The sequence below is a fragment of the Martes martes genome, assembly GCF_963455335.1.
Source record: "Martes martes genome assembly, chromosome: 1".
Lineage (NCBI taxonomy): Eukaryota > Metazoa > Chordata > Mammalia > Carnivora > Mustelidae > Martes > Martes martes.
The window spans coordinates 186,441,582-186,464,688 of record NC_137888.1 but is presented as its reverse complement, the minus strand read 5'-3'; the positions used below and the strand labels follow the sequence as shown (position 1 = coordinate 186,464,688).

The following is a 23,107-nucleotide window of genomic DNA, read 5'->3' as shown; positions in this document are numbered from 1 at the left end:
AACAAGTTTTATAGGAGTGAAACCTGAGGAAGAAAATTATGAAACCAACTCTTTGGGTAAGTCAATATCCCTTGTCTAGGGAGGGAGAAGGTTTCAATCACTCCTTCCTGAGACATTTTAAATCAGTATCCCTTTCAGAAACAGTATGAGTTCAGGTATCACCTTTTTTTTTTTTTTTTTTTTAAGCCAAAATATTTAGTTCCCAGATTGACAGCATTCTTTTTTCTTAACATGTCAAGAACAATTTTGGATAAGTCTCTGGGCTGTCAAGTTGTTAGTTGGAAAAGATGTGTGGGGGAGGGGCCAAGATCTCCCTCCAGCTCAGGGACTATCAATACTCAAAATCTGACAAAAAAGGCAAACAGTAAAATTTAAATATTTCGTGCCTCTGTTTTATTATATTTCCTGTGAGAACTTTCTTCCTATGACTTATTTCAGGCTTCTTTAGTACTGGAATAATGGGAACATTGATGAGGAAAGTATGGTGGGGTGAGTTAGGTCTTGAAAGTTTTAAAGGAGGGAGGGACGAAAAAGTGCCCTATTGGGTGCCAAGGTATCTGGGAGTAGTCTTGGCGCTGCTATTGACTGAAACCTGGAACCAGCCATCTAAACTCTCACCAGAATCATAGATCTGGAAAATGAAGGAGTTGGTTCAAACTGGTAGCTTTTCAACTCCTTAATGCAGTAGAACCCTTTAAAATAATCCCAGCTGGGACTCTGATTTGTGAAACAGAATTTGACCTGCTCTGTTCAAATAGAACCGAGGGCCCAAAATTCTACATATCTGGCTTCCATTTCACTTTTTTCCTCCCTTCCTTTTCCCCACTGTGATCCCTGTCTCATTTTCCTCTTTCTGGCAGCTTCTGAGGTACTCTTGGACCCAGAGGATCAGACTAATGAAATCACTGCTTTTAGCAAATCCTAAGGTCTTTCTTGTTCTGAAGACCTATGATATCAGAAGCTGGGTCAATACCGGGCCATCTAGCATGGTGTAGAATAAAGACAGTCAACCTGGGAACTAGGCAGACTTATGTTTCAATCCATGCTCTGTCACTGACAAGCTGTTTGACTTTGAACAAGTCAGTTATTTTCTTTACAAAAACTCTTTCTCATCTGAGGAAGATGATCACTTCCTCCCAAAATATAATGTCCCCCGAACAGTGTTCAAGAGGTGTTAATTCTCTTATTTTCTGCGTCCCAAGGGTTGTCTTTGAAGAAAATAAAAGTGGCATTGAGACAGGCATTCAGATAGCTTCAGCAAAGAGATTATTTTGGGGTATGCAGCATACTCCAAACATAATGGAAAACAGAACCTCAGTTATCCTTGGAGATAGACAGAGGTAGGAGAAGCTTTTCAACTTTTTAAGAGGGCAGGGTGAAGAGGACAGGTGAAAGGGTTTTGTTTTAGTTTTTTTTTTTTTTTTTTTTTTAAAACATGGGTTACAAAATGATCAAGTGACCAATTTGTGGGCGCCTGGGTGGCTCAGTTGGTTAAGCAACTGCCTTCGGCTCAGGTCTTGATCCTGGAGTCGCAGGATCGAGTCCCACATCAGGCTACCTGCTCAGCAGGGAGTGTGCTTCTCCCTGACCTCTTTCCTCTCATGCTCTCTCTCTCTCACATTCTCTCTCTCTCTCTCTCAATAATAAATAAAATCTTTAAAAAAAAAAAAAAAGTGACCAATTTGCTTTTGGGAGCATGACTCAGCCCAGGTTTGACTGTTCTTCTTCAGCTTCTGTAAATGAAGTCAACTCCCAACTCAAGAAGGACTCTCCAATTCAAAAATGACAAAGCGACTGCATAAATAGAGGATGGGGCAAGGAACAGTGTCTTTAAAAAAAGATTCTGAGTTTGTAAGTAAAACAAATGCGCCTTAGGTGCCGTTAACAAAAACACCATCTCTACAACAAAGAGATAAGCTCTCTTTACTCTCTGCTACTTCCAACATGCTTGAAGGGCTTTAACTGAGTCTGACCACTGTCGAGTGTACTTTCAGAGGGATCTATCAGATGATAGCAATTAAATGTTGAGGGAATCAAAACCATATCCCAAGATGAATGTTTGACAGACCTGGAGACCCCGGCTAGGAAACAGGGAGAAATGAAGACACTTCTTGGGCTAAGAAGCTGAAACACATGACTGCTTTCATGGTAGGAAAAGCTTCCCTGGACCGATAGCTAGAATGAATGAGGTACAAAATGTTGGAGGAAGTTTCTTCAACCTCACACCATTCAGCTTGAGATTCACAGCTTGAGGGGGCCATCTGATTAGATCAGCTTAGGTCAGAGTGCCTGCTCTGTTACAGAGTATAAAGGGTCTGACTGTGGTAGACTAGATTATCATCCCAGGGCTTTACTGCCTCCCAATAATGGAATTATACTTCCACAGTCTGTGTCATGTGACTTTGTAGTTCCTCTCACTAATGGATATATTTCTGCATCTTGAACTTGCATTCAACTATGTAAACTTTGGCCAATTGAATGAGGTAGAAGTGAAAGCATGTTAGTTCTTAGTCCAGGCCTTCAAAGGCTTCCCATATTTATGCTTGTTCTTTTGTGCCTCTGTCATTTCCATGAGAAGAAAATATCTAAACCACCTCTGTTGTTTAATGGAAATGAGGGTCACGTGAAGCAGAACTGTATACCTACTCATTCTGTAGAGGAATGGGCAAGCTCAGCCAGGATCATCCCAGCTGACCCGTAGATGTGTGAGGAAAAGAATGTTGGTATTTCAATGCAGATAATGTTGTGGGGTTCTGTCACAGCAATAGCTTGTTTTCCTAGTGAGGTACAGTGTATTTGTTATCTATTGCTGCCTAATAAATTGCCCACAAAACTTAAAGACTTCATGTAATAGTAAGTGTTAATTATCGCGCACAATTTCTGTGGGTCAGGAATCCAGAAGTAGCTTAGCTGGGAGAGTCTGATTTATGTTTTTCATGACACTGTCAAGATGTTGGGCAGGTGGTTGTTACCTGAGGGGCTGAATAATTCTCTTCCAAGATGGCTTACTCACATGGATGGCAAATTGGAACTATCTATTGGCAGAATATCCAAGTGGATTTCATGGCTTAGTACCTGACATTCCCCACAGCAAGAGGTTCCTAAGAGAGAGATCAAGGAGGAAGCCACAGTGCATTTTGGGGGAATAGCCTGGGAAGTCACACACTATGAGTATTGCAACATTCTGTGCCTTTAAAGAGAGTCACTAAGTTTAGCCCACGCTTAAGGAGAGGAGAATTAGCTCTACTATTGAACAGTAGGAGTGTCAAAGAATTTGTGGACACATTTTAAAACCACCGTGGACAGATACTAGATTAAGTGATCATTGACTTGAAGAAAACGAGGGAGAGGTAGTTCCCCCAAATAAACCAATTTCCTAATGAAAATATTTGGGTAATTCCCCCAAATAAAATGCTATAGGAAGGGAAAGTGGAAGCAGAACACTCAATAAAAGTGAAATAAACACAAAAGGAGGAAATGCTAACTTGAAACATCATGAAGAGTAAGCTTAGACTCATTTGTTATGACCCAAGGAATAGGACAAGGACCAATGAGAATAAGAACTGTAGCAAAACAGAATGGCTTGATGCCTGTGATGGAAGGTCCTCTGAGATTGTCCAGAAGCAAAGCAAAATTGGCAGTAGAGTGACCAATGGCAGACTCAAGATGAGGGTACTGGAACTAAATGTAATACACACAAAAGGTTTAATTATGATGCTAAGAGGCCCCAGTGTGAGAGGGAGAGGTTTATAAAACCTACAGTGCTTTGAAAACTATAATGCAGGTGGATAAAGGAAGAGAGGTAGAGAGATGGAATTCATGCACTCATAAAGATATTATGAGGAAATCCAGGAGGGGATCTCCAAGGGAAATGGCAAAGGAAGCACTGAGAAGATAACTGGATTTGCTGATGAGTGGCCTGCAGGTGTGCGTTCAACAGACTGGCCATGAATCAAATAAAGGCTTGATGAGAGCCATTCAGTTTAAAGTATGCAGTAGCCATTGTCAATTGTAAGTGAGAAGACAAGGGCAGCAATGCCTATTGTTTACCAACTAGAACTGTGTCAAGGGGAGGCTAGGAAGTGCTACTTCAACCACAGGACAATGGTGGTCAGGCCTCCGTACCTCATGCCACAGGTGAACTGACCTAAGGACAAACAGCAAAAGGAGAGGGAAAGGAAAACAATAAAGCCTGGTTGAATACTGGCTTACCCTGGTTATCTGTGCAAAAGTTGACTATCAGATTTTGATAGAGCTTTTCTGAGAGTCATATATGTAGCCCACAGTAGAAAGCAAACTTCAGGTTCAGATTAATAGCAGAACGAAAGACTTAGCCATTCCCTCATGAAGAAATAGCACATACCTGGTACTATGCCTGTGTTTATGGTGCACACCTCTAGTGGACTGAACGTGGCTTTGGGAATCCTTACGGGCATCAAGATGGCGCTCCAAACAGCTGGTGCCAGTGAATCAGAGCTGTCGTGCAGGTGAGCTTCATTTGTCCTCCATAGGATCAGTCTCTAAGAGTTGAGGAATTCTTGGCCAGTAGGATATGAAGAAAGCAGTGCCCTTGGCAAAGAAGACAAAGTATTCTCCAGTCTGCTGACTCTCAGACACACTTTGCTCCCTTGAGACAAAAAGGCCCCTGCTGTTCATCCTTAATTTCATAAATTCAAGCCCATCTGTTTATTAAGGAAGAAAACTATTGCAAAGAAGGAACCCCTACTAGTCCTAGTTAAAGACGGAGTCAGAAGCAGGAAGGAACGTTTTAAAGAAGAATGCTTTCCACATCAGGTAACGCTGGCGTTTTGGGCTAGACACTTCTTTGTTGTGGGAGCTTGTCCTGTTGTAAGGGCCTACTTAGCCAGAGCTAATCCATCTCGGTTAAATAGCCGTTTTGTTGTTTGTGCAGTAAAACTTAAACTGACCCTGCCTCCCCACCCCCAGAGGAACTTACTTAGAAGCAAGTCTGGCAAACCAGTAAAATATGGTCGACCAATCCCTGATAACAGAGCCCAGAATACAAGGACGAGTCAGGCCAGGTGGAGACATCCAATCAGTAAAGGGTACATACTATCTCCCTAACTACCAAAGAATGTGGGCCCCGCCTTTTGGGCTCCTTTTGGGCACCAATTCTGACCAAGGTGATAGGCTAGTTCAAATAGCTACTATGGGGTGAATTGTAATTCAGTTGGCCACCTGTGTGTGACCTAGCATGACTATGCAACTTTCTCTGTGTGTTACAATCTCATTGGCCACCTGTGTGTGGCCAGGCTCAACCACATGGCCTTTGCTCTATAAAAGTTAGTCTGTGAGGCTGGGAGGGGTCGCTTTCTTCGTAAGAGATGGCCCAAACGGTCGGTTTGATTCTCAACGGTTGGCGTGAAATAAAGCTTTGCTTGACCTTCGCTTTGTATCAGTCTTACTCCTTTGATCACGGACCCTAACACTATGAGCTGTGGGATGTTTAGCAGCATCCTACACTCTACTAGACACCAGTAGCCAGTCACAACCTGTAAGTTGTGACAATAAAAAAATGTCAGACTTCAGGGTGCTTTGTTGACTCAGTCAGTTAAGTCTCCTCTTGATTTCAGCTCAGGTTATGATCTCAGGGTCATGAGATCGAGCCTGGAATCAGGCTCCACGTGGGCATGGAGCCTGCTTGAGATTCTCATTCTCCTCCTCTCCCTCTCCTCTCCCTCTGCTCCTCCCCTCACCCCACTGGCATGCTGTTTTGAAAAAAAAAAAAAAAGAAAAAAGAAAGTCAAACTTCCCAGGGGAGTGGGGGGATGGGTTATGTAGAGAATCGCTCCCAGTTGAGAACCACTGCTCTAGATGAAAACAATCACAGAAAAGAAATCCAACCTGAATTCCATTACTTATGTTGAAAATAAAATTATAACCCAGGTTCCATGATGTTAAGAAACCCAAAGGATTCTAGAAACTCCTTTCAACATTTTATATATATTAACCCCTCTTTATGGCAAAACCGTAACAGGAAAAAAGGCCAGCTTACTTGTGACTGTGGGCATAGCTGGAGGGACTCTTTCCCATTCTGATAACTCCCAAGTAGAGGAGGTGTGTGGGGGTGTGGATTGTATCATTCTCGCTGAATGAGAGGAGACAAGTGTTGCCACAAGGCTTAGGTCAGTCCCACCTTCAGGCTTTGCTTTAGCTATTTCCTGGGCCTGGAACTTTCTTGTCTCAGATCTGTGTATGGCTAGTCTGTTGTGATCCACAGGGCTTAGTGCAAATGTCACTGTTTTCAGAGACCACCCAGCCCAAGAGAGTACATCCCCTCAAATACTCTGACCCCATTATACCATGGCATTTTCTGCTTTTTATATTTACTTTCTGTATTTGTTTCATTCATTTGACTACATATTTATTTAATCCCCAGACATTTACCAGACTATGAGCTCTACTGAAGCAAGGATGCTCTCTTTTTCACTCATTGCCATATCCCCCATGCCGGGCACCAAGTGGGAGCTCAAGAAATATTTGTTGCTAGATATAAGTAGGTATAAATATTTGTTGATAGATAGATCTCAATGTGTATGTTAATACATTTAATCCTCATAATAACCCCATGAAGTGATTATTTAACAAATGAGAAAACACAGGTACCCACAGGCTAAACTGACTTGCTTAAGGTCATACTGCTTATAGTATGGAGACCAGAGATATAAAAGTGAATGTTCTGGTATCAGAGCCTACATCCCTAACCATCACACTGATGAAGGGAGACAAGAGGGGCACGGCTCAAGTCCCAGAGGCGAGAGAGGACATGATGCTGGGAAGCTGGAAAGAGTCCAGGATGTGTCATGCAAAGAGAACAAAGAAGAGGGTGGCACGTGTTGAGGTAAGTCAGAAAGGAGCCAGATCAAGGAAGACCTCATCAAAAAGCTATGCATTAGCAAACTCTGAGAGTCGTCCTTAATCAATACAACTCTTAGATTGTGGATTAACATCAGCAATCCCCTAAGCCTCTGGGTGGATTTAATTCCTTACCACAAGGTCCAGTGTATCAGGTGGAACTCTTTAGAAAGCTGTTCGTGGTGGTCCTCCTGTCTCCAACTGCCAGACACGGGGAGGACAAAAACAGGGAGCCCAGGTGTTTAGCATCCTGGTTTGTTTTATTTTTTGAAGAAAAGGCAACAGTGCATTAGTTTTTATCCTGGAATAGACGGTTTGTCCAGCTGTAGATGCTGTAGAGAGGAAGCTGAATGTTAATTAGATGTCAACAGTAATTATGGTGATTATGTTTTTTGAATAGCTATTGGGGATAGTTGGAGCCACATCTAGAATGTGATGTGAATGACATTTTAATAGTTGTTTAAAAGAAAAAGAGAGCAGCCTGTTACTAGGGAAATTACAGTGAATAGAATTATAGTAAAATAGATTTCTTAACAAAGAACTATAACAATGATAATAGTCACATATGAGGTATCTACTATACATTGAGGAAAATCATGAAAAAAAGTTTTTGAGAGAAGATCCCTTAGTTAGAAGAAATCCGGTTATCTTAAATCTTTGCTTCAAGGTTTCACTGGACTGTTTTGGGCTTCTTTCTTTCTGATTTTCCTTAGGAGTGGGTCAGAATCCCAGTTTTTCTAAACCTTCCATTTTAATGATATTTTAATTACATGCTTTTATCTACCATGGGGATTCTGGTAGTGCAAGAACTTGTATGATCATCCACTTCATAAGAAATTTTTATTGAATTAATTTATTTTAAAATAAAATCACAATTTGGCATATTAATATTTAAGGAGATATTTATCTTTTTTTATATTTTTTATATTGGAGGATTTTCCTTTTTATTAAAAAAGAAGTCACTTGATTCTTTTAAATAGAGCATCTGCTCCATGTTTTAACATATGCCATGCAAATCTTGGGGGTAAGAGAAGATCAACCTGCCCTCTCAAGCCAGAATTTTAAAATCTCCAGAAGGAAAAGGCATTGCACTCACTCTTCGTAATCCTAAATTACAAGCCAGCAGCATAAATGAATGTACTGGCATTTATGTCATCATTCATTCTACAAATATTTACTGAGCACCTACCATGTGCGACATATCACAGGAGGTGAGTAGGTGGTAACCCACATTATTTGGTGACAATCCTAGGAAAAAGACATATTTCCATCAGTATAAGTGGCTCCCTACCTCAGCTACTGCAGCCCAGGAGCTCTCTGTCTCTCCCCCTGCCAGCTGAGAAATGTGACTCACATACAATGAAGGATGAGATGGACTTTGTCCCTGGATATAACCGTCTGTGGAAGGGCTTCAGAATTCAAGGGGTGAATAGCACACAATGTAAGGGATAGTCTAACAGAAGAAATTCATGAAGCTGAGAGGTCACATGGAAAGCATGCAACATGGGTTAGGGAAACCTTCCCAGAAGAACTGTCCTATAAATGATAGGAAGGCGGTACCAGATGCAGAGGTGGGGCGAGAGTGAATAGCAAAAACAGAGCACTGAAGGCAAAGGGTGCAGTACACATTCAAGGAAGTGGAGACAGTTCTGTAGGGCTGGATCCTGCAGTGTAGAGGAGGCTATGATTAACGTTGAGGCTGTAGACATGTTTTTTTTTTTTTTTTAAGATTTTATTTACTTATTTGACAGAGATCACAAGTAGGCAGAGAGGCAGGCAGAGAGAGAGGAGGAAGCAGGCTCCCTGCTGAGCAGAGAGCCTGATGCGGGACTCGATCCCAGGACCCTGGGATCACGACCTGAGCCTAAGGCAGAGGCTTTAACCCACTGAGCCACCCAGGTTCCCGAGGCTGTAGATACATTTAATGTTGAGTCCAAGTAAGTTCGGAGGCCTGTGGATGATGTTAAAGACTGGACTTTATCTTTTTTTTCTTTAATCCATCAAATTGATGTGTATTTATTGCACAAACTTCCCCTAGAACTGGGAGGTTATTATATTATATATTATATATATTATATATATTATAATACAGGTGTACATTTGAGAAATGTGTACAGAACAAGGAACAAGTATATACATTTACATATCCCACCATCTAAATAACTTAGAGCAGAACCATCTCATTCGACTTCCACCAGAAGTAGACATGTGTAAAATTGTTTTTTTTAAGTGATCATACCCAGTGCAACAAAACCAATTGCAACAAAACGAGATCTGTGCTGGTATGTTTATTGCACTTAACATTTTCAAACTCAATATTAAGACATATTAATAAAAGCCAGGAATATTTCAAGTCAAACCAATTAGTTTATATACAAGGAAAAATTAGTTTTAAATCTATAATGTAAAAGATCCCTTTTTCATTTCCTGTTGCAACAGTTTTTTTTTTTTCCCCTGTTGAAACAAACAGGTGTTTTATAATATGTAACACGTATCTGTCCTCACCATGGGAAGTTAAAAAAATTATTTTGAACGGGCCATAACTCTTCACATTCATCATAATGACCACACGTTAAAGAAGTAGCAGCTCATTCCTTGGGCTTTGTGTAAGGAAAAATAAGACTATAATGAAGGTAGTAGAAATTACAGAGGGTTAGGAATTATAAAACTCAGGAATCCTATAAGGATTAATGCTTCTGTAAGAAACTATAGGCCTCTTCCTTTTGAGCAAAGCTCCGTTTTATTTTCTTTTTTTGAAGATTTTATTTATTCAAGAGCGAGAGAGAGCACGCGTGAGGAGGAGAGAGAGCAGATAAGGGGTGTTGAGCAAGAGAGTGCAATGATCAGATTCATCCAAGAAGGATACTTCAGTGGGCCATGTGGAACATAGTTTAGAGGGACCAAGGCTGCCAGCAAGGAGAACAGTTAGGCGACTTACTGCATGATTCTGGATAAGAGATAGGGGTGGCTTGCACTAAGGGATAGAAAAGAATAAATGGATTTGAAAGGAAGTTTCAGTAATAGAATCTACAAAATTTTGTTTACTGTAGCTTGGATTCTGTATTACCGGAGAACATTTCAATGTGTTGGTTTCCATAACAATAACAGTACTTAATAATTAATATTAATGTCCCTGTGTTTTTTAGTGAGATTTGCTCATTTTGCTGTAGAGAAAACATAGATTTGGAGGAAGAAATAGAAAAAAGAAGGAAGAAAACAAATAATTAGAAAAAGCATGGACTAGATGCCATCATACCTTCACTATAGTAGGTACCCCACTATGTGCTTTATTTTTATTCCTCACTATGCCAGGTTCAGGGGATGTATTATTTTGAATCTTCCAAATAACTCTAGGAGGCAGGTGTTGTGGTTCAACTGTATGAATTCAGAACCCAAGAGTGAAAGAGATTTAGCTATACGTCCAGGCTCATTCCCTTAGGATGGGGCAGGACCCAGCCTGGCTCTGATTCTCTTTCTAGAGAATACTGCTGCCCCCCAAAGAGAAAAAAAAAAGACAGAGATACACAAGGACAGGCAGACATTCAGACAGAAAAAATGAGGATTCAGAAAGTGGGAAAGAAGAAGGGAAGCTTTACTGAATCCAGAATTTGGAGCAGAGCAATCTTACAAACAGGTCTCATTAGAATAGCAGGGGTCTCTTCTCTTCACATCGTTGCCAAGTTCTTTGATAGCAGAAGTGTATTCTATTAACTTTAGTGCCCTACTTTGAACTCCACAACAATTAGAAGTCAGGACCAGAGCATAAGTTCCACTCTAGATATTTTTACTGCTGGTAGAAGTGATCTGGTGCCATTTGGATTGTCACAGATCAGTCCATGTTGATTAATGGAGACTCCAAGGAGTGTAGCTCGCCTCTGAATTTTCTTGGGCTAGATTATACCTTAGATTCACCATATACCTATCCCAGTGCTAGGATCTTATAATTGGAAGACTGAAAATATGTAACAAGTAACAAAGCACAGGCAGTTTGAATGATTTATATACTTAGGTAGAATCCCACATGTACCTGGTGGTAAAGCTTGCACAGAGTTATTTCCACTGCATTTTGATTTTCCGTGGAGAAATCACATGAACAGTTTAGGGCTGGAGCAGTAATGAACCACTGCAGTATAGTATAGACCCAGAGTGGCTCAAGAGTAGTAATGCTGTGCCCCATTGATTTCTCTATCCCCGTGATTAACACAGTGACTAATTTATAGCAAGCCTTCCCAAAAAATTGCTTGAATGAATGAAGGATGGCAAGAGTTATGAGCAAATTATTCCTGTATTTTAAAGAGGCACTCTATGGTTAAGCATTTGGATCTTGGTTTCAGCTCAAGTCCTGACCTTGGGGTCCTGGGATGGAGACCTGCATTAGGCTTTGCACTCAGCAGGGAGTCTGCCTGAGGATTCTCTCTCCCTCCCCTTTTGCCCTCACCCCATTCTTTCTCTCTTTCTCAGTTCAATATATTTTAAAAATCTTTTAAAAAATAAAAGGGCATTATGGTATAGTGGTCAGGCCTACGGATGCTAAGCTCAGACTGTCTCTGTCCAGATCATCCTAGCTACGTACATTTAGCTCTCTAGACTTCAATTTTCTCATCTATAAGATGGAGGAAATACTGTTGTCATGTAGTAAGTACTCATAGTGTTAGCTGTTAACGTATTTATGAGCATTAATATCCTACAGGTATAATGTCCTGCTTTGTAATCTTATAAAACGTCCCAAAGATACCTGCCCTGAAGAAAGAAAAGGAATATAGATGCAGAAGTCATTCCTTTGTGGGATGGATCCAGAGATCAGCAGTCTAGTCCTACTGAGCGCAAGGCAAATGGGGTGAGGAGAAAGGCTCCTCAGCCGATCGACTGGAAGCCAGAGTGGGTGTCTCCACTTTCCCACCCAAGTACAGATGTAAGGGCTCTCTTTTCAACACGACCAGTTGTCCAAAAAAAGTTTATGACCTGCCTTTCAGAAGATTAGAGTACCCAGGTTCATTTGAAGGGATTAAGAATGTCCACCTGGGTTGAGACTCAGCAAAGGCAATGGATATACTGAGGACATCGTTCACCTTTCTATTGATTAATTCACAAGAGTCTTTAGAAAACTGGCCAGACTGCGGTGCCTGGGTGGCTCAGTCAATTAAGTGTCTGCCTTTGGCTCAGGTCATGATCCCAGGGTTCTGGGATCGAGTCCCTCATTGGTGGGGCGGGGGGGGGGGGGTGGTCCCTGCTCAGTGGGGAGCCTGCTTCTCCCTCTCCTTCAGCTGCTCCCCTGCTTGTGCTCCCTCTCTCTCAAATAAATAAATAAAATCTTAAGAAAGGAAAGAAAAGAGAGAGAAAGAAAGAAAGAGAGAGAACAAAAGAGAGGGAGGGAGGGAGAGAGGGAGGGAGGAAGGAAGGAGAGAGGAAGGAAACTGGCCAGCTTGTCTTTTCAGAATGGCAACATAGTGCTCATCCAAATGGTGATGGAAGTCCACATGTTTGGGCTTGGCTTCCGTTTGCCCACAGGGATCCTTTGCAGCCTCTGTGCTGACTGCCTCCCACTTCTGTTTATGAGGTTTCTTCTCCCTAACCCCACCAACCTTCCCCAGGATTTTTGAATCTGCGTATTCTCTTCTTCTCTCTCCTACCCTGCAAAGCCAAGCGACCTCTGTCTTGTCTCCCTCCAGATGAGTCAGTCTCCTGCTTTCGTTCCTCTTATTCCCATCTGGTCCTAATACACACCCTGTATCTCTCATTCATTCCTCAGGGCCTCCCATGTTGATTCTCAAAAGACTGTTCCTCTCTCAACCATACTCCTTATATATCAAAAGCTACAGCTTTTGAAGCTATTATTTTCGATGTGGGCTTCAAGGACATATTTTGGAATTCAGAAACACTAAACATCGACTTTTTTGTTGTCGTTCTCTTTTCATTTCTGCTGTAATCACACCAGTGTTCCTTGAGGCAGCGTGCTGCCGGTGACAGGAGGAAGGGTCGTAATCAAGGAAGGAAAGAAGAGCACCGAGATTGATGCGTTAGGATCATATCTTGCTATGTCACAGTCATTCATGTGGGCTCTCACTTTCAAGTTTCAGCAAATGGACTCTTATCTTTGACTTATTGCTGACATCGATCCCTGGATCTGCCCTCTCACTACTACGAAGATGTAAAGTGAGGACCGGAGTGGGGAAGCTCTCCTGAAATGCACTTGTTCTTTGTATCATAATGTGTCTTATAAGTTCCCCAAAGTTTAAATATGGTTCCTTAGATATATACTAGGTGTTTACCATGTATGTCTTAGTCTTCACAATAGTCCTATGAGATAGATATGTCTTAGTCTTCACAATAGTCCTATGAGATAGATACTATCATTTCCTTATTTTGCAGATGAGGAAACAGATTCAGAAAAGTTGAGACCATCCTTAGTGCTGTTTATTGTGTCATTCTAGCTCTTTTTTGGAGCACTGCTGCCCCTTTGGAGTTCAGTGTTCCCATGTAACTTGCTTTACCAAATAACGTTTGAGTAGAAATGACACATAACATTTAATTATATGATGGAGTCAAGTTTCAAACCCAAACCCTTGGATTTCAGGACGTATGCTTTGAAATCCTGCATTCTACTGTTTTAAATAGAGGTTTCTAGAATGGTCTACAGTTGGTTTTAAAAACCTTTCACGTTCTATTCTGTTTGAGATAAACATTTTGGGCATTGCTCATGTTTTTTGGGCTGCTTAGCATTTTTAAATACCCTGTTATGTGTCCAGGATTTTTGCACTTGATGAGTCTCACCCCCTCAGTGTGGGAGCCTAAAAACTCAATTCCAGCCCCCTCTGCAGCTAGAACATGGGCATAAGACCTTCTCCACCAATTCGGTTCACCCCCTTCAGTCTTCAGTTCAGAAATGAGCAATCTGAAGGAAAAGGCTTATTGTGGACTCCATTTCACTGGTGAGAGCGGCAGAGGTCCTGGCTTTAAAGACAGGGATGACAGAGCCGAGTGCCTGGCATATGTGCATCATCTGTAATGAGGCCACAGTGTTGAAAGGAGCTCCTCCAGTAGTACCCATGCTGGGCCGGGATAGGGGTTAGAGTGGCCTTCTTAGCAGGCTAATTTTGGAGCATGGTTTGGGGCATTATTCCTGGAAATTTGGCATTAAGCCCAGTTCTTTAAACCTCCCAATAATTCTGTGTGGCTACCCACTATCCTTTAATGAACTTTTCTGCTTAAGCAGCCACAGTCAGAGTCCGCTTCTTGCAAGCAGGAACCCCAACTGATGCGATGCAGAAGCTGAGTCAGAAATGTTTCAAGCCAGATCATGAGGAAGAAGAACAGCAAATGGCTAATCTAAAGGTGTGGGAGTGGGTGGGTGGGTAGAAAATTAAAGTCTTGAGAATCTGAGATCAGAAGTGGTCAGGGTTGAAAACGAGGTGAGCTTTAGATCCACAGTGAACAAATTACAGGGGAGAGCATCCTACTGCAGGCCAGTGTCCTTGTAGATCTGTTCATTCAAGTCATTCAACAGATATTTATAGAGCACATCCTCCGGACCTGGCCCCATGCTAGGCAGTAGGGTTTATAGTGTTGCACCGGTCGGGCATAATCCAAATAGTTTTATGTAGTGGAAAGGCTGATTATAATCAAATGGTCACACTATTCAAACAATATATAATTAAAAACCGATAATAAAAGAAAATTCTATTCTGATTGCATATAATAGGATGACATGACCAAGTGTGGGAGATCAGGGAAGGCTTCTGGAGTAATTGTTTTGGAGCTGACATTTGAAGGCTAAAGGTAATGGTTGGGAGAGAGCCTCAGAGCATTCCAGGAGATGTGGACTGTGTGTGCAAAGACCCTGGAGACAGTGAATTTGGCACATTGGAAGAACCGTGAAGGTGAGATTCAAGTGAAGAGAAAAGGTGCGAATGGAGTGAGATAAGGCTGCAGTGCTCCTGGAGAGTTAGGGAAGATCATGCAGTCTGGAGGCTCTATCAAGGATTTTGATCTTCTTCCTAAAATCAGTAGAAGGCCATTGAAGAGTTTTAAGCCAGGAGGTAATACTGTCAGGTCTGTGTTCTGAAAAGCCACGTTAACTATCATGGGCACAATGGATGGAGTGGCAAGTGGAATGAATATAGGAAAGTGGATAAGGAGGTGACTGTAATAGTCTAGGGATAAATGGGTTGCTAGATTAGGCTGGAGCATTGGCAGGAGAGCTAGGCTGAAAATCCATGACCTTCACAATGAGTTAGATATGTAATGAGTGGTGACTCCAGCTTTTCTGATATGGGCAACTTATGTAAGGACCATTGGAATAACATCAGATTGGGGAGCAGACGAGTGGGAATAATGTCTTCAGTCTTGTACATGCTGAAATTGGAGGGTTTTTATAGCATTCAAGAGAAGACAGTAAGTAGAAAGTTGGATATAAGGGCCTGAAACTCCGTGGAGATTTTTTACACTGGAGATGTTGCTCTTTTGATCTTAAAAGATGAATCTTCTGAAGCTGGGACTGGAAGGAAAAAAACAAGTTTGGTACATTCATCCATTTACTGAGTGCAGTTTTATCCAGCGTACTTCTTGCGCCTAGTATTGGGGATACAGAGTCAAGACAGGGACACTGATCTAGAGTAGCCAATAGTGTTGTTGAGAAATAGAAAAGTTTCTTTTAAGAGATGTTTTGGAGAGTGCTAGAGTTGAGGTACAGAGGTGAGTTGTGTTCTAGTAAGGGAGCCAGTACTGCAAAGGCTTAGAAACAAGGAACAGTAATACATTGCTCTTAATAAGGAATAACCATTATTAAATAGGGCTGAAGTGAGGGAACTAGGAATGGGCAGTCGAAGATGAGGCTACAGATTTAAGCAGGAGGCTGGTGTTGGTCAACCTATAAGCATTTTGAACTTTAAACTAAACATTGCCAGGTGAGGCTGAAGCTTTCGATGCAATGGGAGCATGGAATGAGGTTTGTGTTTTATATAGAAAACTCTGCTGGAGTCGTGGAGGGTGATTTTAATGAGAAATCAATATCCAATATCCAAATTTGCTATCTGCATCTTTTTGGTAGGTAGATTTTACATTAATTAGTGTTTTAGTGTTCCAAAGTGTTCATGTCATTATCTTATCTCATTTACAGCACAGCAATTGGAAAATGCTACAAATCAGCCTATTATTACACTTTAGCCTTTTCATGATTAAACTAGATAATGATCACAAAATGCCAATGGCTTGCTCATTGTTAGAAGCCATAAACTAACCTTTCTCATTAAGTAACCATCTTCCCATCCTAAAGCAACAAAGTACAGTGTACCTTTAATCTCTCTTTAATTGATACACATTACCTTCTATTATATTTCATGACTCACCACATCTTAACTATAAGTGACTTGAAGTATAATGGTTTCTTATCTTTCTGCCATGATTTTCAAAAGGCTCAGAGGGTAGCCGTCAATGAGAAGGTTGAGGGAAAAGTTTGGGTTTGTTTAGTCTTAATTTAAATAATGAGTAAATAATTGAGAAAGAATTCTAAGGAGTCCCTGAAGGCTTATGTAATGGTTTATTTGGTCTACACATAGAGCCAGATAGAAAATTAAGTTTTGTGAGCTAGATGAAAGTCATTTTATTTTCCTTCCTTTACACAAATGATGAGGACAAAAATCAAGACAAGGACCTTGGAACAAATACAGCCCCAATACCACGTTAGCAGGGAAGAGTTATGCTAAGCTAGAACTTTAAATAGCAGTGCTATTGTTGCTTTTGGCTTACTCTGTTCAAATCACTATTAGCTGTTGTCTTCTTGTCTGTTGTTACTTGTAAGTTGCTGGCAGCTGCTGCTAATGGTGATTGCTGCTTGGGGGACGAGGAACTGGGAAGAAAGTTCCTCCACCAACGGTTTTCCACGCTGCCCAGATGCTAAGGTTCTATGGGTATGGAAGGAAAATGGGGGGAGTTGAACATTTGGTGTGTGTGTGTGTGGGGGGGTGATCTTTTAAAAGCTAGGTGCTGCAGTCCATCCACTAAGGAGCCTTTTTCCCATGCATTTTCTTAGTAACAATCGGAGGTGAAAAGAAGAAACAAAATATATCTCTGAAATATAAGCAGATTCTTGGTTATTTCTCTTTTCAGGCAGTAACTTGGGTTATCTTGATTGACAACCTCTGTTATGAGGCTAATATTGTGAATAAAATAATGATTCTTATGTGGGAAGAAAAGCAAAGAAGGCATACATTGATTTAATAACAGCTTTCTGCTGGCTAGATAAGTTGAAAACTTAAAATATAGTTGACAGTAATTAGTTTTGTGTGTCTTTTTTCTTAAAAATATAAAATGTTAAATATCTTTTTAAAAATTCCACACACAATAGAGACCCATCTGATGAATGCCTTACTCCTAGGAGTTTTTATTAGGCTGTGAATGTTTCACCTCAGCCCGGGTTTCAGGTCTATTGAATTGGAAGAAATGTAAAAGATGCCTTTGCACAACAAATGGGCCAAGTGCCGTCTTCATCACTGGAACAATGATAGCGAGATATCAGCAATGCTGCAAAAAAAAATAAAAAATAAAAAATAAAAATAATAACCTATCCTTGCCTCTTCATTACTGCAATTCAGAAATAATGTGAAGATTCACATTTATCACAAAAACTTTCAAAACCAACCTCCACTAATGAAAACACTGGAAAATGTATCCACTAAATATTTTGAAACAATCAAGATAAAATCCACCTGCTATTGAGTTTATTTTTCTTGAAGTTAAAAGAAAATTTATTGGGGGGTGGACAATATGTGATCCGATTGCTGACTGACTGTATAAACTGTAACATTTCAGCTTCGCTATATCCTAATCATAGCCAATATCATTTGCACATACATTGTAGTTAATTGGCCAATATATTCATGATTAAGTCTTCCCTTCAACTGTATGTGTATGTTTTAAAATCTACCACTTTCTAATTTATGGTATTGATGAAGTTCTTGAACATAGGTGAGGTTCAGTGGGCTGAGGTCCGGAGCCGATGACCAAGAAAGAATTTTTGAGACATCTTTGGTGCAAAATGGTGGGGTTTTTTTGTTTGTTTGTTTTTGTTTTTTAAAAGATTTTATTTATTTATTTGACAGACAGAGATCACAAGTAGGCAGAGAGGCAGAGAGAGAGGAAGGAAGCAGGCTCCCTGCTGAGCGGAGAGTCCAATGCAGGGCTCCATCCCAGGACCCTGGGATCATGACCTGAGCCGAAAGCAGAGGCTTAACCCACTGAGCCACCCAGGCACCCCCCAAATGGTGGTTTATTAAAGCACAGGGACAGGACCCGTGGGCAGGAAGAGCTGCTGCCCTGGGGATGTGAGGAGTGGTCTATTATATACTTGTAAATTGGGGAGGGGATTAGGGATGATGTAAGTCTCTAAGGAATTTTGGAAGCAAGGTTTCTAGGACCTTGAGGGGCTAGCTATTATCTGGGGAAAAGGTTATTCATTACCAGTAATAAAACCTTTTCCTGAGACCCTTTAGATGTATATCAGTGGGCCCTATGCTTGAGAATGATTGTGGACACTATCTTGGAGGTTTAGAGATAAAGTTTCCAGAGGAATTGTTAAAGTAGATCTACAGGATCCTGGTTGGGCATAGGGGGTCGGTAAGGCTAGGATTGCCCTTTGCCCTTGCAAAGTCTTAAGGTGGGAGTAGTTGAGTCCCTAGAGGAGAGTCACTCTGCCTGTTTTAAGGGCTTGTCAGTAGGTAAGGAAACTTAATAATTTTTCTTCTGCCTCTGTTTCCCACATCAGTATGATAGTAATTTTTTTTTCCATTTTATCCCCCAAAAGTGAAAATATCCTAAGCCCGGTAATGTACTTTGGGAGGCTTACACTGGGTCATTAAGAGCCAGTTGTTAAATGTTCAAAGATGTTGTGAACTGGTTGTTAAACATGGTCATTATCGAATTCAAATCTTACAAACTTAAAATTGAGAAAGTTACATTAAGAAAGAATAGTAAACCCTTATGGGGCACCTGGGTGGCTCAGTAGGTTGAGCATCTGACCCTTCATTTCAGCTCCGTTCGCGATCTCAGGGTCATGATGATGTGGTTTTGGAACATAGGTGAGGTTTGGGGTGGAGTCCGGAGCCAATGACCCAGAAAGAATTCTTAAGATGTCTTTGGTGCAAAATGGTGGTTTATTAAAGCACGGGGACAGGGGCACCTGGGTGGCTCAGTGGGTTAAAGCCTCTGCCTTCAGCTGAGGTCATGATCCCGGAAGGGTCCTGGGATCGAGCCCCGCATCGGGCTCTCTGCTCCTCGGGGAGCCTGCTTCCTCCTCTCTGCCTGCCTCTCTGCCTACTTGTGATTTCTGTCTGTCAAATAAATAAATAAAATCTTAAAAAAAAAAAAAAAAAAAGGACAGGGACAGGACCCCTGGACAGAAAGAGCAGCTGCCCCAGTGTTGTGAAGGGTGGCTGAGTATGTACTAGGAGGTAAGGAAAAAGGGAGGTCTCAAAAGGATTTTCATATGTTAAAGACGACTCACAGGTTACCAGAGGTCTTGCCATTATCAGGTTAAATTGTTTTTCCCTCTAGCAAGGCATTAATAAGGAGATAATTGAGAACTTCCTGGAGGAACTTGACTCTTGGCCTGTTTCAAGTATCTGTCAATGGGCTGCAGATCAGAAGGACATTTAATTTTATCTACATTTCCTTCTGGAAGCTAGGTTCTTGATAGAAATGCTTTGTTCTTGTAGATTGCTAAGACATTTGTAAACTGAGGGAGACTCCTGTCTTGCAAGATTGTGATCTCTATAAGTTTAACTATTTGTTTTTCATTTCCTTAGCTTTAGGGCAGCCAGGAGTACCTGAAGAATGTCCCATATATCCCATGAGGTGGTGGTGGGGGGGGGTGTGAGATGTCAGCTTCTGCTTTGTCCTCAGCTTGCCTTCTGTTCCCTCATCAATGAGATCAGCCTCATATTGGGCTCTGCTCTCAGCAGGGAGTCTCCTTCTCTCCCTCTCCTCCAATGTCCCCATCTCCCTAAAATAAATAAATCTTTAAAAAATTTTTATTTTTATATTTTTAAATTTTATTTATTTATTTGACATAGAGAGAGACAGCGAAAGAGGGAACACAAGCAGAATGAGTGGGAGAGGGAGAAGCAGGCTCCCCGCTGAGCAGGGAGCCTGATGTGGGGCTCTATCCCAGGATCTTGGGATCATGACCTGAGCCACCCAGGCGCCCCATAAACCATTTTTTTTTAAAGGATAATAAACACATAAAATTCACTGCTTTCTCTTACTCTACTATCCCTTACTATTATGTGTTCTTGAGCTATCACATATGTCATGATTCATATCTATATCTGTATTATATTCACATTTGTATCTGTATAATAAAAATACTATAAAATGGCACAATGCTGCACATTTCTTCCCAGCGGTGGGTTTGGCGATGCATGTTGGTAGCTTGAAACTGGTCATGCTTGTAGTATTTATACCATAGAAATAGGCAAATGCTACAAATCAGAGTTTGGTTTATTGTTTTGTTGATTATCTAGACCAGAGATTGGAAAACTGTGGCCTGGAAGCCAAATCCCATCCCAAAGAACAAAGAATTTTTTTTTTAACGTTTTAAAGAGTAGTTTAATAAATAAATAAATAAATAAATAAAACACATATATATATTATATGTATATATTTTTATGACAGACCATATTTGACAAACATTTTCTGTGAAGGGCTGGTAGCAAATGTATCAGGCTTTGTGGGCTATAATGTCTCTGTCACTTCTGCTCAACTCTGCCCTTCTAACTCAAAAGCAACCACAGAGAAGATATAAACAAATGGATGTGGCTGTGTACCAATAAAGATTTAGTCACAAAAACACCAGGTGGGCCTGATTTGACCTTCAGGCTATAGTTTTCCAACAACTGGTATACGTTTTAAATTTTTTTTTAAAGATATTTTTTATTTATTTGACAAATAGAGAGAGAGAGAGAGAGGTCACAAGTAGGCAGAGAGAGAGGAGGAAGCAGGCTCCCCGATGAGCAGAGAGCCCGATGCGGGGCTCGATCCCAGGACCCTGGGATCATGACCTGAGCCGAAGGCAGAGGCTTTAACCCACTGAGCCACCCAGGTGCTCCCCTGGTATAAAGTTTTAAACAGAAATTTCTAAGTCTGTGTTCTGCAAATGTCCCTCTAATCAGCAAATAATAATGGTAATAAGAATCTTTGGATCTAGGCAGTGCCCTTAAGGAATTTAAAATACTGATGACCTTTAACTGCAGCAAGTTGCAACATAGCTAATTTGAATCACTTTGCAATTCCATTAAAGGAAAATTTCATCTCTGAAGACTCTTCGGTCAGTCTATAATGGTGGTTGTGAAATGAAGCTTTGCGGTTTTAAAGACCCTTTAAAGTTGCTTGATTCACTGAGCCACACAGGTAACTCTCAAAAAGCAATAGAAGGTTAGAAGCAAAACACAGACGTGTCTATGCATTCAACCCACTGTCTTTTAAGTGATCTAAAGCCAAATGTTTAGGATGTACACTTAACTTTACCGAGACTCTTTTCTGTTCAATCATTGAACATTACATTTCAGTTCATATGGTGGTAGAAAGCTGGGCGTTATAGTACATTTCATTCTATTTTATAGGAGTATGTTTATGCGTAGCCACAAATCCATGTCCATACATAGGATAGATTTCAAACATGCCTAAGGCACAAATGTTACCACTATCCCTGATCTTTCCATCTAATAACCTAGAGAGTCTTGTTGGTTATAGTGCTGCCCAGATTTTAGGCCCATAAGCCACTAAGAATTAATGGAGTGTTTGGTTTAATAGAGCCTTAAGAGTTTGTATTCATTTCTAATTTCATCTTAAAGGACAAGATTTATGCACCTGCTTGTTCCTTCCCCTTTATCTAGAGTTACTCTACATGAATCTTAAAGAGAATCAGTACCTCAATAGTTTCCCACCTGTCAAACAAGCTCTTATTTATTTGAGACCTTGTGGGAAGGGTCACAGTCTGTACCTTGAAGGCTCTGAAAAATAATCAGACAACGCAAGTAATAGTAAATCTACCACATATATAAATCTGCCACCTGAGCCGTAGGCCTGGCAGACTGTGTCGACATGGGCTAGCTGCTTCCCTGTCTTAGCCTCAAAATTCCTGTAACTTTGAAAACTAAAGCAGAACTAAACAAGCCCTAATAACTCTTATAGTTCAAATTCTGTGAGATCAGGTACTTAGAGCTAAAAATATGTCCCAGGCACAACTGTCCCGGGTTCCTGCCCTGCTCACCCTCATAGGCTAGAGGAATATGGTGCAGGGAGAGACACTGAACTGAGTCTTGGGCCACCCAGAGGTTGAAAATTGGCAGCACTCACCTTATTAGGTCTCAGGCCTGCTTTGTTTGTCCCATATAATGCTCAATGGTTTTTTGGGTTTTTGTTTTGTTTTAATAATTTGCCACTGTTTAAGAGTCAGAAAATTTTGTATTAAAATTTGAATTGTCAGATTTTCTTGCACAATTGAAAGATCTAGCAACCTAAGACCCCACATTTCCTGAGCACAATGTGATCTGGAGCCTTGCTGCCACTGTCTTCACTGAATGCATCAGGGAGGTTAGGGAATATCCGTATATTGAACCCCACACTGACTATGGAAGGTGACTTCTCAGGAAAGGCATATGAAGCTCTAGTGTGAGGGATCATGATGAGCTCTATGTTCTAACCACAGAACAGAGAGCATCATTATATACATCCGTTTATGAGTGACGCCAGGAGGAGGTTCATTTTCTTTGTTAAAGTATCTACTTGTTTTGAGATGCCAGTCTCTTCACGTTAAAGCTTTTGTAGGGAAATCGCTATGATAGTTTGCATAAAATTTTAAGACCATATCTACGGAGGAATAAATCTAATAAAGGAAGTGCAAGATCTTTCTGGAAGAAAAAAATGCAAAACGTTATTAAGACAGCTAAAAAAGACAAGAGAAATTAGATATAGTGTGCTCATGGGTAAGAAGACTCAATATATTAAAGATAGAAGTTTTTCCCCAATGAGTCTATAAACTCAATGCAATTCTAATGTTAAAAATGCATCAAAATTTTTAAGGGAAATTTATTTTTAACTTTAAAGGAGTAAAATGCAAGAAAGGTCAAAGTAATTCTGAAACAGAAGACAAAAGAGGAGAAAGTATCATAAATGCCCTATGAAGCTTATTGTAAAGATATTATAATTAAAATACCATGGCAGGTTCAGTAGTTATCAA

At 40.8% G+C, this 23,107-nt stretch overlaps 1 protein-coding gene across 1 annotated transcript in view; it reads left to right on the top strand.

The window, feature by feature from the left end:
* Positions 1–23,107, top strand: part of SYNPR (synaptoporin) — a gene marked incomplete at both ends in the record, with an annotated part of 313,384 nt that overhangs the window by 107,346 nt on the left and 182,931 nt on the right. The gene's annotated exons all lie outside the window — the stretch shown is intronic.